The sequence below is a fragment of the Periplaneta americana genome, chromosome 9, assembly GCF_040183065.1.
Source record: "Periplaneta americana isolate PAMFEO1 chromosome 9, P.americana_PAMFEO1_priV1, whole genome shotgun sequence".
Taxonomy (NCBI): Eukaryota; Metazoa; Arthropoda; class Insecta; order Blattodea; family Blattidae; genus Periplaneta; species Periplaneta americana.
In genome coordinates, this window is record NC_091125.1 from 123,000,624 (window position 1) to 123,017,617 (window position 16,994).

Below are 16,994 nucleotides of genomic sequence, written 5' to 3' on the forward strand. Positions count from 1 at the left end.
CATTATACTTTGCTCACGTCTCCGTCCGATGTCCGAACCACGTCCTATTTACGTCTTCTACACATAAATGTAGCATAACTCTGATTTTGTGAGATGACCAATTCGCATAAATGTATATCCGTGTGAATAATAATGATTTTCTTAAAAATGTCGAGAATGTGTAAATGCAGACGGACATCACTTTGAAAAATTATTCCTATAACAAAATTTAGCACTTCATGTTGTTGTTTAGTCAACTGTCCGAAGACAGGTTTGAACCTCATAAGTAACATCAATAAGGCATCACTGATGAGGCAACTAGGCCAGGAGATAATGGGGTAGGGTGCCAGATCCTTTCCCCCTCCAATACATACATATTCCACTAATCAGACTTCAGATGCATACAAACAATTGTTCTTCCTCTAACATATATCGTCAAGTGAGATGTACTGCCTATTAATAGATACATATATCAGCCAGAACCTCAATCATAGGTATTAGCACTCTATATGGAATAAAAATATAATTATTGTATATGTTATTTTAATATGAGTCAAATGAGTAAAAATGCGCGTGATATTATGGATCCATAATGTTACAGACTACGCCGGTCATGCAAGTATGTCTGATTCTCGTGTTCCCGGTCGGCAGTCCAGCTGAACGTTCTGTATAAATAACATAAACATTATTTTAATAGAGGAAACTTTACTGCGCCTCTTGTCAATATTTTGCTACTACAGTTGGCAGTTTTCTTCAATATTGGTAGAGTTATATTTTATGACTACAAATACCTCTGTATGACACCCATGTGCACGAAGCATGACATTTTATCGGCCTTGAAACTAGCCAGAAAACAAGTTTTTTTACAAATTTTTTTTATATTTTTGTATGTCACAGCCATCTTGAAGTTTTCGCGCAACCATGCAGAAACAGAGGTCTTATATAAACTAATCGGAAGATGCATTGTCGACAATAGACTTGTGGATATTTATTTTTTGTATTTATTTATTTAATCTGGCGGAGTTCAAGCCTCGTATTCCTCTCAACCAGAAACAAAAAAGCTTGTTCAAAATTGAAAGTTTATAATAACTTACAAGTTAATAATTACAGACTAATATTTAAAGAACATTCAAAGAATGGTATAGTTATAAAAACACAAGTTAAGTAAAATAGTACAAATATAATAATAATTACAAATTAGATCTAATATAAGGCTTAGAAGTTTACTTTCAATGAGTATGCAAGAGATAAGTGAATTAAATTATACAATAGAACAAATTAATAATCACAAACTCAAAAACAAGTTAGAATTACGTAACACGAGTATGAGGACTATTATAAATATAGGCTAATAATAATAATAATAATAATAATAATAATAATAATAATAAATTTATTTATTTATACTGGCAGAGCTAAGGCCATAAGATCTTCTCTTATAGTCTCTCAGGTCACAAAGAAAAAAACACACAAACAAAAAAAGAATTAAACATAATGTAGGAAAGAAAGAAAACAAACATGCTATCACAAATAGTGAAATAAAGTATGTATTAACAAATTGTTAATTATTATTAAAATGTAATAAGGACTTAATGAATACAATGATAGAAATACGTAACATAATCGCGATAAGATAAAATAAGGTACCGGAAAACTATGTCTGAAGCTAGGAATCATGTAGCTTGCTATTGGTCACATGTTTGAATATTTCTTTTAAATTGCAATATCGTTCTACAATTTCTGAGGAAGCTGAGTAGGGAGTTCCAGAAACGAACTGCTGATGTTGTGAAGGAGGAAGAATAGTGACCTGTTTTATGGGAAAGTATAAATAATAAAGGGTCATTTTTGGAACGAGTGTCCAGGCTGTAATATGAGGAAAAGAAATTAAAACGCATTGAGAGATAATTTGGCGAAGAAGTGTTGATGATGCGATATGGGCTGCTTAATCTATGTAGAACCACAGTCTAGTATATACAGTCACGAAGCTCAATACATAGTAAATATGCATCCATAGATAGTTGCTAACCACTAGGATCGCTACTATCGCCTCATTACAGACAATGCGAAATAGTACCTGCACAGTTTATTGTTCCTAGTATCCTCACAACTCAAACTTCGTGACTGTGGTAGAACTCTACCTCACTTTCCACTGTTTGAAGCGCAAACAAATTTATTAACTAGAAAACGATCAATTAATATTAATGTGTCATATTTAGTTAGGGGATCTCACTAGATATCTCCTATGTGGTGATTCATCAAGAAATTAGAATTTGTAATGGACGAAGACATGTTGGGGATGTTTTCTGAGATATAATCAGAAACTGATGAACTTTAGGACCTATATTATAGGCGTAGCCTACTGTCGCCCCCGCACGTCCACTTGTGTGAAAACGACTTTATTAAAAAGGTTGCTAGTTATTTTTAGCGTTGGATAGCAACTATATAAACACTACAATCTCTGAGATCTGTTACTAAATAAAATTACAGCTTGCTGTTAAAAGCAAAGGCCAGTAAACTGTTATACATTAGCAGACACGCAAATACGTAATGTTATGATTATGATCAATTGTTTGTCTACACGTGCGTGTGGGCGGATTAAAGCTTATAGCAGACCAAGTATAATTTACGGAATATATTTTCGCTTATCGTTAAAAGCAAAATACATCTTATGATTACTATGCAGTAATGTAACCTTACCGTGTTGAAATATATAGTAGGTATATTTTTTCGAATGTGAATAAGAACGAGTTGTTTGGTACAGAATTTTTGTTTCGATTTTTAAATACAAAATTAAATTTTTCTTACGCACTTATCACAACAATTGTTACAAATCACGCCACTCTTGTAAATTCTTTAAGGCTATACATTAGGATGCATAATTTATTAAACTGTAAAGAATCAAGTTTCCAAAGTCGTATGATTGGTAACAATTGTTGTGATAAGTGCGTAAGAATGATGTAATTTTTAGTCAAAAGTTTAAAAGCAAAATATGTACAAAGGAATTAACAACATATTTTTAGTTTCAGAACACTAGCCAAATAAAGAAATGATACTTCTGTCTTCTGAATAATTCATTCTCTATTTATAACATTCTTTTACTCATAAAACTAAAGAAAAAAGGTATTTTACTAACAACTGCAAATTAGTGTTATCTCTGAAAATACTGAGATTAAGACACATGTTTACCCGCTATATGACTTTTTTTGCTCAGAATGTCTTCAGAAATAAGCTAAGTAAGTGGCGGTAAATTCTCGTGAATCACCCTGTATATAGTATATTTTTATGAAAGTACTTAGTAGGCCTATTAATATTTTTCCAGGTCAAGAAGAAAATTTACACTGTTACTTAGCATTTCGCCTTTCCTAGAGCTTTTTTTTATTTGGTTACCTATTTAAATGCGCTATGTAAACTATTGGGTTATTTAGCGTCGATAGAATTGGTGATAATGAGATGATATTTTGCGAGATGAGGCTGAGGATTCGCCACAAATTACCTGACATTCGCATTACGGTTGGGGAAACCCTCAGAAGAAACCCAACTAGGTAGTGAGGCCAAGAGAGAATTGAACTCACGTCCAATTCTGGATCAGCAGGCAAACGCACTACTGCCTGAGCTACGCCGGTGGCTTTCTGATGCTTAAATCGATTAATATAAATTTGTTTTATTCCATAATTACTGCTGAAAGAAATATTTACATAATTTGGAAATTCTTAATGTTTACATAAAATATGCATATTATAGTCCCCAGACGTTAAAAGGCGTTTGACGTAAAGAACACACTATTGATATTGTCGGCAATAAAGAAAAAGACCATAAAAATCGTAAGTTTACTAGTTTAACGAGTAGCACATTCCTACACTATGGGCAACGTTGGGTATATGTAACACACTTTCTGTTTTTCGCTGAAGAAAGAGATGAACAGAGATATTCTCTCTCGTCTACTTTAAAACTTGAGGCTTACTACAATTCACTCTGTATGGAAAGCAGAAAAATATTCCGGAGCATAACTGTGTTACACTGCAAGTTTTTAAACGTAGAGCTATGATGTAATACTGAAGGTAATGAAACAGACCATGTTCTTCATTTAATTTTTCTCTTACTAACAGTAGAAACAAAAGAATAACTACAAAAAATCTAAATCACAGAAACATCTGAATGTCATTTCATGTCAAAGCTACCTATACTTACTGTAACTATTTCCACTACACACTGCACTCAAGCTAATTTCCACTCTCGCGCGCGGTCTTCAATTAGGCTTTGTACTCTTGTTTTCGCTCGGATTCCGACATACAGTATGTGGTCGTCTCTGTTTTCGTGTACTCTTGGCCACCGCCCTCAGTGCATTTACCCATCGCAATCGTATTTTGCTGAGAATTTCTTGGACATGTTTGAAATGTTCACTACTACTCTCACAAACCGTCTCTCATAACTTCTGTAATTAACTCACAAATAAATGGTATATTTTATTCTACTAATAGCGTTGTCTTTATGCTACAGAACGACGTACTCTTCGCTTCTGTATCACAAGTTACACTGACGCACTCGGACCTGACTCATAACGCGGCGGCGCGCCAAGGTCACTAAAAACTGCCATTTTCGCCGTACTACCCTCATCCCTCAAACATCTGGTCCAACCGGTATGCATACTGTTAAGAAGAAGCATATGTCTCTCTATCCAACTGTAAATAAATAATTAATACAGCTCTTATAGTTTCCGTACAGTAATCATTTCAAATTTTGTACGATTTCGACATCCAAAACTCCGTACGCATCTTCTCACCCACACTAGTTCTACTCAAAATTGGCATTTAATAATATAGTGATAAGCTCTTCAGTACAACATGAAAACTGCAGCAAGGAATTTTGTGTACTATAGATTTTTAAGCCATAAACCATAGTGAAAACCATCAGATAATATGAGGTGTCTGGAGACATGCAGAAGACTAATTTTTCATTCCCGAGAACTCATTCATTACAGGAAAGAATAAACACGTCACTAGTGGAAGAATATGAGAGATCTGTCATGTGATAAGTTGTCAAGATTAATGTGCGCAAAATATACGCTGCTTATGAAGTGGTAAGAGTGTACAACTACAAAAGCAACGAATCGCTTTCGATTCCCGGTAGAGAAGTGACAATTGAAATCCATTTAATTGAAACTAGATGTTCTACCTTAGTATATGTTTTCTGTGTTGTCGTAAATGGTGATGTGCCATCTGAATCATGTGGTCGGGGAGTCTTTCTGATACTGATACTATTGAAAGGAGTCACCACGGCACAGCATTCCGCCTCGTAAATCTTTCATGTTAACCATCCAGTAAAGCGCCCTTTCCTGTCCCGTGCCCAGCAAAGACAAGCTAAGTGCACTCTCAGTTTACACCAACTGACTACACTAAGGTTCGCTGTGTTCAGATTTCGATGCTATAAAGCAATGGTGGGCGTTGCGGCATTGCCGCAGTGATGTCAGACCTCAGCGAAGCATCAAACTTACCCCCTACTTTCCCCTTCCCCCACTCTATGAAAATACTGCGCGTGTACGTGGCGGATTATACTGGATTGCTGTACTTCGGAGCTTCATTAGTGACACAATGTCTTTCGCAGAATCATATGAATCGAGAGGATATCACACTTACAAGAAAGGCGGTTCTTTCATTTCTCATGTTTAGGATTAGTTACAAATATTCAGGACGCGAACTTAAATATGTACATTCTTAAAATAGATCACCTGTTATACGAGTTCAAAGAACACAGTTTCAGTGATTTTCAAAGGATGGAGAAAGATTTCAATATTTTTGCCACTCCTTTTCATGTTTAAATAGAAAATGTTATCCCAGAATTGCAGTTAGAGGTACTGGATTTGCAGAATGATGGCTTCTTGAAAGCAGAATGTGAAAGTCTACTGGGGGCTAAATTTTTTTAAAGATGTCCAGTACTACATATCGACTGCTTAGACAGTTTGCTTAAAAAATAATGAGTACCGTCTTTTCCCATAACTATGGTCCTGCAACATAAGTATTGTCCACGATACAACTATTCAAATTTTGTACTCCATGACGTAGTACCTCGTTTATCTCTATTCTTGCTGTACTGTAGTTTGAATTCAAGTCACTGCAGATATCTAGGAACGGTCTATGTTACTTCTACAATGATCTTTGAATGGTAGTATCGTGGACCATAGTTGTGTTCCAGGACCATAGTTATGGGAAATGACGGTATGTATTCATCAACCTAACAGTGCGAACAGCTGTTTTCTAAAATGAAATTTATAAAGTCCAGCCACAGTTCCCGCTTAAGCGATGCTCATCTCCTTGCACAAATGAAAAAAGCATGCACAGATATAAATCCCAGTTTCGAAGAAATTGCTTTGAAAAATGATTAATTAAATATCACGTGAATGAACTCTTCTAATTACATATGGTAGGTAGGAGTGTAGTGGCGCAACTGTCTGTAAATCCGTCACTGCACTGTAGAGTGCAACCCCTCCCACAGTATGTAGTTGCCATTTAAATCCTGTCTTGTGGGTTGCGTTCATTTTGCCCACCACTGCTATAAAATAATGGAGATCGCATAAATTATGCTCATGCCTGACATGGGGAAACGGAATAACCCCGAAGAAAACACAAAATGCGATTTTGTCCGATTTTGTGATTATGGATTGTTCAATGTTTTTCGTAGTAACATTTCTTTAATTAATTTTTATGCAGGTCAGCTAGAATATCAAGAAGGGAATGAATATAAACTTACGTTGGTTGCAGGTTGGAGCACGGTGCTGTGGAAAGCGGAACAAAGCCATACAACGTACGTTGCGGTGTTTGATGCATCTGATGACTCTCAGAGAAACCTTGTTAAGATCAGCTGTTTTTATTAATCATTGTAGGACGAAGAATAAAACTTGTTAATGCTTTGCATGTATTTAAAGGAAATACTGATCTAGCCTACAAGATCTATTTTATTAATGTAGAAAATAAAATTTGCTGTTTTCGCAGTTTATCAACTATCTTTATTTTAATTAGTATTCCAGTCCAATCGAAATTGTGACTGAATCTTAATTTAATTTATACAGGGTGTTTCCGGGCTACTGTTACTAACTTTCAGGGATGATGGGGAAGGGCACATGTATCAATTTGAGATCAGGAACCTGAGTCAAAAGTTATAAGTAAAAATAGTTGTGTGGAAATGAAATAATTTTATTCCTCTGTACACCATATTTATGTGTACTTTTCTGTACATCTTACACATACTGTATTCATCTGACGTTGTTTACGTTGTCTACTTAAAGTATTCTATTCAGTGTGCTGTCTGAGGAGTGGGGACAGGAAACTACGCTAAAGCAATGCAGATAGCGTAATGTGTAACGGACATGGTCGGTCCTGATATGCACGTCTGTAGACAGCAGTGTATGTGTACAAGTTGCAGTGTCCAGTCGATCAGTCCTAGTGAAATGGAGGAGTACACGAGAGCGGAATAAGCAGACCTGATTTTCGAATACGGATGAGCCAATAGGAACAGTAGACAAGCTCACAGATTGTATCTGTACAAGTAACCACGTAGGAGACATCCGGCCCATACCATCTTTCCACGACTGTTCCAAAGGTTAAGGGAAGGAGGGCACGTGGTGCCAAATTACAATTTCATTTTCACACAACTATTTTTGCTTATAAATTTCGACTCAGTCATTTCCGGAGCATGGTTCCTGATCTCAAATTGATACATGTGCCCTTCCCCATCATCCCTGAAAGTTAGTAACACCAGCCTGGAAACACCCTGTATAGTTCAATTTATTCACATTTGTACATGGGTTAAGTATTGCTTATCAGTTATCGCGTTCTTAAAAAAATCTTTGCTCTGAATAGATTAAGAGGGAATCTCTAAGCTTTTGAAATAAAAGTGTACCTGAAATTTAAAAACATCAAGTTAGGTCGGTGCTGTTAAGCCAGAAAAAAAAAAAAAAACTAACTTGTGAATACTATAACACATAAGTATAGCATTTTTAGAACTTTTCAGGCACTGAAATATAAAAATCGGGAAACGACCGCACATATACACACATCAATAATTACTGTACGTAGACCTTCCTAGATTTTCAAAGGAAAAAAAATTGCTTTAAACTAATTTATTATCCCGGTGCCTCAATTAACTCTATTATCACAGAGGGCGGCCACCTTCATTTCTTACCGCGTCAATTTTCCACTATTCAGTCAACTGCAATATGCTGTCATCTAGTGAGCAAAAAGTGAACGTGAAGCAAATAGTAACGAATGAACGAACGATATCGCTTAATATAGAAATGTAAGTATAGGCATATGCAGTTCATATTCGTTCATACTGATATCGGATCAGCTGTGAATCATATGAACGAACCAAACGAATCAAATTAACGAATCAAGTTAGTGAATCATTATAATTAAATCGATTCTTGCAAATGAATCAGACTTCCCATTTTTAGGTTATAGTACTTCCCTCAATACGGGTAAAATAAATGTGTGAAATAGAGGCTTTAAATTTTGCTTTGGGATGCTCAACATATTCCTTTTCCGAGAACTAAATCAACAGAAAATGTTTTTATGCGTCCGATTAGCTTCAGGATAGCGAAGAGGATGTAGGTTTGATATGACTCCTACACTTGTGAACTGGAATACGTTTTTTTCTCTCAGAAAAGCCACTCCAATTCGAATGAAAATATTCTGAAACGAAGAAAAATATTTATCATAACTTCAAAAGATTGACAATATAAAAACTACCGCAGTACTTTTCAGTTATTACTTGAGGTTCATCAAATTAATATTTACCTAGAAATGCTGGTAAGCATGAACTCACATTTCAGTTCAGAATATGACCATTCTAAATTATTGTAGGCCTATATTAAAATGTAATTTTGAATTATTTATTCAGGAGATGTTACATTTAATTCTTTTAAAATAAACCATTATTATTATTATTATTATTATTATTATTATTATTATTATTATTATTATTATTATTATTATTATTATTATGGTCAAAAATGTTTCACCTGCAGTTTTTCGGAAAAGAATGCAATCGTTGATCTTTTTCTTCAGTGTTCAGATTTCACTACCACATAAGAGAGTTGGTAGAGCCAAAGTATTGTATATATTCTAATTTTGAAGATTTTTATTTGTACAAGGCTGGGTTTTAATATGTTGTTCACAATTCCTCAAACTTATATGTATTTTGAGGATTTTTGGTTTATATGTATCAACGTCATTAGTATAAGATAATAAACAACGTAGCTTTGAATTTCTTCTAAACAGTTAAAAATAAAAATAATTGGAGACTAAATCGAGTGAATAAATGTCTTGATATTTTCTTAGATATAAGAAAAGCGTTTGATATTCTTAAACACAAAATCTTTATAGAAAATTAAATATTAAATACTCGTATGTTAGGGATTAGAGGCAAAGCTTTAGGATTGCTAAGATCTTATCTGAACAACAGAATTCCTGACAAAAAATGATAATTTTCTTAGTGAAACTTGCAATATTAATACTGGTGTTCCTCAGGGTACAGTTCTTGGTCCTATTTTCTTTTTGATATACATTTATTATCAATTGATTTACAAAACCATAAATGTGTATTGTATCCCTACGCAGATGATACAGTATTATTGTTTGGGCGAAAATCTTGGTACGATACTTATCTTAACGCAAATAATGGTTTAATTTAATGAAAGCGTGGTTTATTTCGAATATTCTTTCTTTTAACACTGCCTAAATAGTAAATGTTATAAATACCTAATTCTTTCCTAAACATTAAATTACACAAATATGGTTGCTTCACAATCAGCTGTAATTGCCCAATTATATATAAATCTTCAAAGGTTAAATACTTAGGCATCATTATTAATAAACATCTGAAATAGAATAAATATGTCAATTATCTTTGTACAAATTACGTGGACTTATACATTACTTTGTTTTGAAATTACTTACCAGTATTTGTACTACGTACAGTTTACCTTGCCTTATTTCCGTCTATAACCCAATATGGAATATTAGAATGGGGTAGTACTTTTAAAACTAACCTTAATCCACTAGATTTATTGCAGAGAAGAATAATTAAAATAAGTCTAAAAACTATTGATCATAACCCGAAAAAAATGTTTTTAGAATTTAAAATCTTGAAATCACATCAAATTTATATCAATGTGTTATTAAATTTTATTCATAAAACTCTCACAAATTTCAGATCATAATATACTTACAAACACAAAACCAAAAGCATGGATACAATACGTTTGTCTGAACCCAAGTGTTGTAACGAGCACTGCTTTTAATCATAATTGTAATATCAGTCCTAGAATTTATAAAAAAATTAGTAAAGGAATACCCCCATCTTTTTAAATTCAACAGTTTGAGATAACATATGTAAGCAATTTGTTACGAGTAAATATTAATTTTTAGATGTAATTTTATTGTAATTTAGGCATGTAACTTTGTTATGTATTTATTCCTCCCTTGAACACAAAATCACTCTCTTTGAAGGGAGTGTATATTCACAATTTCATTGTAATATATTTTTCTGGCAATAAGCTTATTATTATTATTATTATTATTATTATTATTATTATTATTATTAATATTATTATTATGATTCTAACTGGATTTGTACCAACGAATGCCATTACGTTTTATTTTGTTATTGCAATTTCCATTCCAATGTCTGTTGCTTTGTTATTTAAAGCAAATGTCGCTCACTGTGAATTATCTTCAACTCAGTGCAAATAATGAAACAAACTCTTACAGAAAGTGACGGATAGACCGTATTAATGCAAAGAAATATATAGTGTTAAAAATATCATGTCCAAACTCCTAGGGATGATGGAGGAGACCAACACATATACTTTTGTTAAATACCTATGGATTGGAAACTCGTGCTCAGTGAGTACAGATATGCAGAAGTGAAATACAGGAGTGAAGTTAGTCACTGTGTCTGACTGAGAATAAAAGAATGTATTACGATTATCAGTGTTCATTTAATTACAATGAATTCTCAAAGTGACCACTACCAGTCTCATTACACAGTCGGAAGCGACGCAATAGAGTCCTCATGTTCGGTGGAAAATGTGAGGTGTGTACTGTATGAATGTGGCCGCTGCAAGAATTCATACAAATTCCATCTCCGAGTTAACATGGGAAGAATACACCATGGTTTCACAGAAAAAATTCTAATGATGAGAAGTCCGGATATCTTGCAGGCCAATTTAGAGGACCTCCCCGGCCAATCCACCGATTGTCGAAAGTGTTGGATATTACTTCACGGACTGACTCTGCAAAGTGATCTGGTTGCTATCATGTGTCAGTTTTTTCCAGTCAATAGCAGAGAAAATGTGCTATAATGAAAACATCTTTGTTCAGGTAAACGTTCGCGGGACATTCTTTACTATTGTCTTCAACCACACCGTAAACGAAATGCATATCCCTGAGTTCTCTTCACGTGTAGCGCTATATATCGATACTAAACCGAGGCTAAGTTACTAATGCTACAGACTATTTATTTGCCGAGAACTCAATATCTTAAGAGTATGACTTCACAAAGTAATTGCTTACTTACAAATTGCTTTTAAGGAACCCGGAGATTCATTGCCGCTCTAACATAAGCTCGCCATCAGTCTCTATCCTAAACAAGATTAATCTGTAAAGATTATTATTTTTTGGTCCTGCAGAATATATCTGTTATGGTAGTAATTAATATTAGAGGAGAGAAATTCGTGGGAATTGACTTAATACGAATTTTTCTGCTCTAATATTAATTGTTACCATAACAGATAGGCTATATTCTGTAGGACGAAAAAATAAAAATCTTTACGTAAATTCTTCTAGCAACAGTGTATTTTCTGTACAGATTATTTTGCACATTACTGTGGAATCCCGGCCACCAAGTCACTCAACTGAGTGCGCTCCTTGTATAATGGCAGTTGACTTAATATAAAATGTCAACATACATGCCCAACATGGAGTTAGGCCACAAAGGGAAAAACACTAGAGGAGAGGGGTTCGATCCGGTGCTGTGGATTGCACTTCGGCGTAGCTGAATGGTGAGAGCGCTTGGTACGTAGAACCAAGGACCCGAGTTCGATCCCCAACGCCGGAGCGAATTTTTCTCCTCTAATACTTATTAATATTAAGATTAATCAGTCCCTACCATCATGCCCCACTTCCCTCAAATCCAGTTTTACGTACTGTACTCCAAACACGAGAAAGTCTCAGGGGAATGAGACGCAGCGGGGTGATGCTATGAATGAATGTTGCTATCGTAAGATGTCATTAGGTCACACACGTGGGTAGACGCACCTCCATTGGCTATCTCTCAAAGCACAAACGATAACACTGATACACACATACTTATACTACCCTAGTTACAAAATTAGATCATTGTTAATTTCCTGGTCTTTTAATCCCTCCATACAGGAAATAACATATGCAGGAGAGCGCATGATTTTTAAACTGACGTTATAACGGTAATATTATCTATCTACTTCGCTCCAATAGATGACGTAATAGTAAGCACATTCCTTTCATGGTTGATCTCCTGGTTGGAGAACAGTATATCAAATCAGCATTATTAGCGTTATGATTTTTAAACAGGATAATATGTTTAGGTCTCTTCCTCCACTCTCATATTTCACCACTGTATGGATTTCTGATCCAAGATTATTCAACAAAAACATTTGTTTTGGTCTCCTCCATCATCCGAAGAAGTTTTGCCAATGCATTTTTTAACACTGTTAATATTGTAAGATAGTTTTTCTAATTATGGAAAAATACAAAAACATGTCGGAGACTGATGAAGAGATGGCTTGAACAATTTGAATCGCAACGCATCTCGGTTTCCGGAGCTTGATGACGATGAAGAAGAGAGTAATAAAATGTTATATTCCTTAATACAGTGCTAACATTTCTTCCTTAGGAACCGTTTATAGTAAGGTTTAAAAAAGTCGAGTGGAAGAGACAGAGGACAAATCCAGTTAGAACTGCGGACAGTTCCTGTCCTCGTTCATAATTAAGTCGCTCTGCAGCAATTAATTTTTAATGACGACGTTCTGTTTCTTTTCAGATGTGGAAGATTAAAGACATTCCCAACTAGGCCTGAACGAAACCGTGCGCTTCAAATGGAGTTTTTAAAGGAGATGGAATCAGCTGTGTAATGCAGTTACATATACGGCAACCTGTACGTAACTTCGCTTAACAAATCCCATGAAAATAATAACCTGTAATACATCTTTAGACTGCCATTTCTGAAAATCTTCCTTGAAACAGTTTATCGTCGGTTTGCAAGCTAAACACATTAAGTCAGAAATATTACTTCAGAGAAAAAGTTGTATGGGCTATTCCATCTCAAATCGACCGAAATATAGAGAAAATTGACCCTGCAATTTTTAAATACAATGAAACTTTTTCTGTCCGTTGACAACTGTGATACAATGCTTTGTGCAAAGTTTGAGGCATTAGAACTTCATGGTGTTTAAATTTAAAATATTTAAATTTATCGTATTTTCATAAAATTAGCAACTTTAAACTGTTGTGGCTCCGAAACCCTTTCACCCAATGATAAAAATCATGGTTTATTTTGATGCTGAGAAATTAAAGTTTATATTGACATGTAAACAGTTTTTCTTACTTTTTATGGAAATGGAGAAATTTAGATTTTTCTTCATTAAGACGCTTTTGACCACGAAAAAAATATTTTTAAAATATATGGTTAGATTCCGCATTGAAAGTACAAATAAACACATATTTTTACTGGTGCACCGTTGATAAGAAAGTATTGAAAATACCAAATAAAGAAAATAAATAGTACGCGCGTGAAGTAACCAGCTGACTGTGAGGCGGGAGCTAGCCGAGACAAGAAAGGCCAGGAGACAAACCAGTGATGTTTCGTCTAGTAGCGCATAGCTGGGCTAGCTTTATCACAAGTTTTCATAAACACAGGAGTAAAATGACGCCCAACGCTCGCCTATCTTCATCTCTCGGCCAGTGCGTGCGGTACTGCGCCCTTCAAGTCTAGGCGTGTGAAAATAATTTATTTAATACATTCGAAACTTATTGCCGAGCCACTAAGCAAACATTGCCGAATCCCTCTTAATAATGCAAGGTTTTTTCTCAATATTATTTACATTTTTACAAATTGGCAAAAAGCCTAAAAGTAAATAAAATCAGATTATCTCTCTCTCTGTATACAATAAAAATAAGGATCACTTCTTAACATAACCTACCAAATGTCAGCTTCAAAATGAGCTCTCGTTCAATGTTCTGCAGTAAATGGTTCCAGAGTTCTGAACACTGAAATAGGCTTGTTTTTATAAAATACGCTAAATTTGTCGCTCAGTAGTACGAAAACCGTTTGACTTTCGATAGTATATTTTTGAAAATGCACTGTCCTCAGCACCTTGTATAAATAGGCAAAAAATTAGAGTATAAAAAATGCGAGGTTTTTTACTGATCGATTTCATATGGAATAGCCCATATATTTTGTTCAAAATGCATGTGTGTGAATTTAGAATTGAAAAATAAAATACACTTAAAGAGAAACAACTTACTAAAAATAATAATATTTAGAGTATTCAGTTTTGCCAGAAATAAAACGCCCTTTTCTCAGACGTAATGTTTTTGACTTAATGTGTTTTGCTTGTAAATCGACAATATAATCGTGTTAGAAAAGGATTATTCAGCCGGGATCAGACTGATAAAACAAAGCCGCATTTGTCAAAATAGCTTTTTCTGAACTGTATGATGAATTTGCTCTTGTTTTTTTTCAAGTGATTAACAATGCGCAGTGTTGCCCAATAATCGTCTGACCTCTGTTCAAATACTGAAGCATTAAAATTTCTTTGCCATTTCAGAATGCTGTAACAATAATCTTTTCTGCTGAGACCTATACCCGAAACTTGCAGGGTGAAAGAGAACCTCGATCTCGCCAATCCATGCTTTGAATTTTAAACTCTGGATCAAAGTACTGAAACTATATTTTATCTACTGTCACAAATCGGCCAGAGAAACTGTTTGTGTTGCACCTGAAGAAAGCCAAATTGGCTTCAGAGCAAAGTAGTCTTGTACGTTTTTGTTCCGGAGTCAACATTCTTGGCACCCACCTGGCAGACACTTTATGCAGGCCCAAGTAATCATTTAGAATCGTTTCGACTAGCGTTTGAAAAGCCTGTTACTTCAGCTACTTCTAGTTACCAACTGACAATCTCGCATTCATACGGTCGACGTATTCTTGAGCACATACTGTGTGTGGTCGACGTGCACTCTTTTGCGTCTCCCAGCATACTTTTTACATCTTGATGCATTTCACAGACGATAAAACCTTCTTTCGGAGAGGTATTTAATTACTGCATGAAAGTCACTTTCCAATTTACTAAAAAAACTCCACACAGTTACTTCTTTTATTTTGCAAATCTCAAAAACTGAAACTAAAGTAATAAATCTCTAACATTCTAAATAAAAAAAAAAAAAGTTAAACTTCTGTTATTACATCATGCTAAGCCAACTATGTTAGGGACAATAAATATTGTACAGGGCAGTACAAATTAAATTTTACATTAAATATTTTCATGTAGTTTTGAAGTTCCCAATTTATTTTGCAATTCTATAACTCTGTGCTTTCCGAGGTTATCATCTTTCAGTTAATTCTGAAATGAATATGATATATTATAAGTTGAAGCAACAGATAACAATTCATGGGACGACTCCGATAGATAATCAATAATGAATGTGACACCATAATGAATTTACTATTATTCGTACACAAATGTGGATGATTAATAAATGCGTGGAGTATAATGACAGAAATAGTTAATTTAGGCCCAATATAACAAGTCTAATTGTAAAGTACTTAACTGTGGTATTAATTTCCAAATGAATCCACTTCTCTGTAATGATATATTATTATTATTATTATTATTATTATTATTATTATTATTATTTACAATTTCAAAAAACTCATTGGCGTCATATTGATGAGTGAATTATTTTAACTATCAATTGCATTGTTACCTTGAGGCTAGACCTCATAAAATGAGGAAGCGATTAGGAAGTAATTAACGAGAAGGGTCGGTATCGTCAAATTTAAATAGGGAGAGTACAAAGACAGAAATGAAAAGAAATATCAAAATTGTATTTCAAATCAAAGACATTTTGTAACACCAACCATTCTTACAATAACAAACACGAACAACATAAATGTTTCGATGAATCCCCTATCTCTTTTTTAAAACCATTTTTCAGATAATGCAGATACAAATTCTGAACAACTATTTATTATATTTCCTTGCATATTTCATAATGTATTAATTTACAAAGATTGTTATTTCTAGCAGAATAAGTTATAGCCACATAGAGAACATATCATAATCCGTACATACTACCACCACCACCACCACCACCACCACCACCACCACCACCATCACAACCACAACCATCACCACTACCATCACCATCACCACCACCACCACCACCACCACCACCACCACCACCACCACCACCACCACCACCACCACCACCTGACATCAGTCCATGTCTTCGCCAAGCAATAAACATAATAATATTACAGACATATAGGCCTAACTTCTTCCATGAGGTACATCTTACCAGAATTTAATTAGGGATCTATCCTCTTTCTATCTTTCGAACATTTCTTTCTCAATTTCGCCTTCTAATATTTCATATTATGAGGAAGTTTTTCTGCAGTTCAATGAGGCGAACTTTCCAAGTTTAAATTTCGTAGTAGTGACAAAGTATAACAGTGAGCAATGCGTTTATGCACAAAAATACATTTAATGACACAAAATGTAGAAAACTGCCACTCTTTTCGAATTAAAATGCTCCAGATGCTCTTAAAGATAATCAGAAATGGTCGTGGTAAAATATGCTCTGTTTAAAAACTTTAAACTCCTGGATATTTTGAGAATTGTGGAGAACGATAGGCTTTATGAAGTATTTCATTGTCTTCTTCTTCTTTTTCTTCTTCTGTCCTTTATAGACTAACAGTCTGTT

At 34.5% G+C, this 16,994-nt stretch overlaps 1 protein-coding gene across 1 annotated transcript in view; it reads left to right on the forward strand.

The window, feature by feature from the left end:
* rdgC (retinal degeneration C) overlaps nucleotides 1–16,994 on the forward strand; it is a 484,209-nt gene that overhangs the window by 86,890 nt on the left and 380,325 nt on the right. Inside the window, exon 2 of the mRNA XM_069835771.1 lies at nucleotides 13,054–13,167. The gene's annotated coding sequence lies outside the window, so the exon portion shown is untranslated. The remainder of the gene's footprint in view (nucleotides 1–13,053; nucleotides 13,168–16,994) is intronic.